At 21.5% G+C, this 3,363-nt stretch overlaps 1 protein-coding gene across 1 annotated transcript in view; it reads right to left on the bottom strand.

The window, feature by feature from the left end:
- The window catches only part of LOC117172392, an 8,267-nt gene that overhangs the window by 4,308 nt on the left and 596 nt on the right, over positions 1-3,363 (bottom strand). The gene's annotated exons all lie outside the window — the stretch shown is intronic.

The following is a 3,363-nucleotide window of genomic DNA, read 5'->3' as shown; positions in this document are numbered from 1 at the left end:
CTATAAAATAAATATCTGAGTTTCGAAGAACATGTTTTTTTGACTCATATTTATTTTCTCGATTTACGATTGGACCGTAAGACATAAAGAATTTGAAATCGATAAACTATTTAGTTATAAATTTTATTATATGCTTGATCAAAAAATTGATCTCTTTGACAGAAATGTTGTGACGTTCTTGGATACAAATGAAACTTTTTTGTTTAAAATTCAATTATTTCCTAGAAAATTTACTTTTTGTTTAAAATTCGAATTTTTGCGTTGAAAATTCAATTGAAATCTTTTTGAATAAAAAATTTACTCTTTTTTTTTTGAAAATCTGTCTTTTTTGTTTAAAAATTACCTGTTTTAGTGGAATTTTTATTTTTCTTGGAAAAAATTCAATTCTGGTTGACAATTTATCAATCTTATTAATAAGTAATGCTTTTTACATAGAAATTCGACTATTTAGAAGGAAATTAACTTATTATTTACAATTTTCATTTGAGTGTTGAAAAGTAAATTGAAACCTATATTGGATGAAATTTAACTTATTTTTATTAATCTGTTTTAGAAGAAATTTCATCTTTCTCAAATAAGAATGCAACTGTTCTTTTTAAAATTCTATTCTTTTTCTAAAGTTTGTCTTTTTATTTTTTTGTAAATTCACCTGCTTTAGCAGAAATTTTTCTTTTTCGTAGAAAACTCACTTTGGTTTTAAATCAAATATTCTTGTGTTTAGCAGAGAAATGAATCCTGGATTAAAATTCAACTATTTAAAAAAATCTCACCCTTCTGGGGAAAAAATGCAACTCTTTGGTTGAAAATTAAACTGTTTTGTTAAACAGTTATTCTTTATGGTTTAAAATTCAACTCTTTTTTGTAGAAAATTTACTGTTCGTTTAAAATTTATATTTTTGTGTTAAAACGTTAAGTGAAATTTTGTCTGTATGAATGTTCAAATAAGAAAAAATTTATGTCATTTTTTAGTAAAAATTCCTGTTTTAATAAAAATTTTATCTTTCTCTGATATAAATGCAAATATTTGATTTTGTTAAAAATTTATCCCTTTGGATTACAAAAATGTGCCTTTTTTAACTGAAAATTTAATTTGTTTGTGCAACCACTCATTTTCTTTTTTAAATTCATATTTTCATCCTGAATAGTCCACTGGAATCTTTTCTGGGATCTTTTTTCCGAACAAATTAATTCATAAGATTTATATTTTCAATTGAAAATTTATCTAATTGGTTGAATTTGGTGAAATTTAAACTTTATTGTTGAAAATTTATTTCTTTGATTTAAGCTTTATATTTTTGGTAAAAAATGTAATTGTTTAACGGAAAAGGTTTTTTTTGGTTAAAAATTAATTTTTAAGCTGAAAATGTTACTTTTTAATTTTGTTAAGATTGATATTTCTTAGCTTAAAATTCAACTTTTTTGGTGAAAAATAATTTTTTTTGTTGAAATTTTTTTTTGTTGGGTAAAAATGCATCAGTTTGTCAAAAATTTATTTTTTTGCTGGAAATTCATATCTCTTTTAATTTAATTTTTGTAGAGAAAATAGTTATATTTTCAGATGAAAATTAATTTTTAATGGCAAGAGACGAATTTTCAACAAAGTACATGAACTTTCAACTAAAAAGGATAAATTTTCAACCAAAAATGGAATAGTTATTTTTTAAAAAGGAAAATTGATTTGTCAACCGAAAAATATTTCTCTGTGAAGAAGAAAGAAATTTTCTATCAACTTGTAAAGTTTTTGAGCAAAAAAAGATTCTACAAAAAAGCAAAATTTTAAATGTAAAAAATGAACTTTCAACTAAAAAAATAATTTTCATATAAATAATTAAATTTTTAACTATTTCAATTTTCAATCAAACAGAGTTTTTTAAGGCAAAAGACGATTTTTTATGGAAGATATTGAAATTTTTAATTCAAAATGTGAAATTTTGTACTAAAAAATACGATTTTCTAATTCGAATATACGCATTTTCTATCAAAAAAGAGAAATGTTCAAAAAACAGTTTACTGTTTAAAAAAAGATTTAAATTTTTATAAATTAGTTGAATTTTCAACCAAATATTTGATTTTTAAACCAAAAACAGCAGAATTCTCGAACAAAGTCTTAAACTTTCATCTAAAGATATTATTTTTTGACAAAGGGAAAAAATGAATTTTCATTCTAAAAAGACCAATTTTCAAGGCCAAATGTAATAGTTTATATTTCAACTAAAAAATAATTTTATTTTTAATCAAAATCATTTTTAATCAAACAGTTGCATTTTTAATAGAAAAAATTGATTTTCTATGGAAAAATTTGGAATTTTGAACAAAATAAATTAATTATAAATAAAAATGTTACATTTTCAAAATAAAAGATTAATTTTCTGTCAAAAATACGAAATTTAATAGTACGCTCTGATTAATTTTAAATGTAATTGTTTTCAACAAATAATGATTTTTCACTTAAGAACGATATAAAAGTTTATCTAAATTGATGAGCTTTCAAGCCAAAAAACAAATTCTCTCCTCAAAGATAAAACTTTGAAATCTAAATATGACTCTTCAGAACAAAATTAATTTTCCACGACAGTGGTGCATTTTTACCTAACCAACATAAAATCTTAAGTCATGAAAATGATTTTTGTTTTACTAAAAAAGGAAAATGTTCAATTTAAAAAAATTAATCATAAAAAATAAAAAAGTCACATTTTCAGTTAAAAAATTAATTTTCAGCCAAAAAAAAGCTTTCCGACTAAACAGTTAAATTTTGAACCAAGAACATGAAAAAGCCTGATATCAAAAAATAAATTTTTAACAATTATTTCTGAACAAAGTGATTCAACCAAATACTCAAAATAAGATATTTGAATGCTCACTCAGAGGAGAAGAATTTTTCACCAAAAAGTTGAAATTTTATAAAAAAATATTTTTATTTAAGCAGATAAATTTTTAAATCAAAAAGATAAATTTAAAAAACAAACAGTTGCTTATTCTGCTAAAAAAATTTCAGTTAAGTTTTTACCATTAAAATATTAATTTTTAAACAAGAATTAAGTTTCTACAAAAAAAAATTGAATTTTGAATCCAAAAAGAAGAATTTTTAAACAAAGAGGAATAATTTCTTAACAAAATTGTAGCAAAATTGTAGAATTCTTCAACAAATGCATTAACACATTAATTTTCAAAAAATATTCCAACTTTGAACCAAAGAGATAAATTTTCTGTTAATAATTTAAATAAAAAAAATGATTTCTGAACAAAGTGATTCAAACAAACATTTCAAAAAAATGTTTGAATACTTGAGCAAAAAATCATAATTTGTAACGAACAATTTGGATTTGGAATCTTAAAAAATGAAATTTCTACTATAAAAGATCA

Source organism: Belonocnema kinseyi, chromosome 1 (genome assembly GCF_010883055.1).
Source record: "Belonocnema kinseyi isolate 2016_QV_RU_SX_M_011 chromosome 1, B_treatae_v1, whole genome shotgun sequence".
Lineage (NCBI taxonomy): Eukaryota > Metazoa > Arthropoda > Insecta > Hymenoptera > Cynipidae > Belonocnema > Belonocnema kinseyi.
Note: the sequence above shows the minus strand (reverse complement) of the source record. Positions and strands in the feature narration are given on the sequence as shown.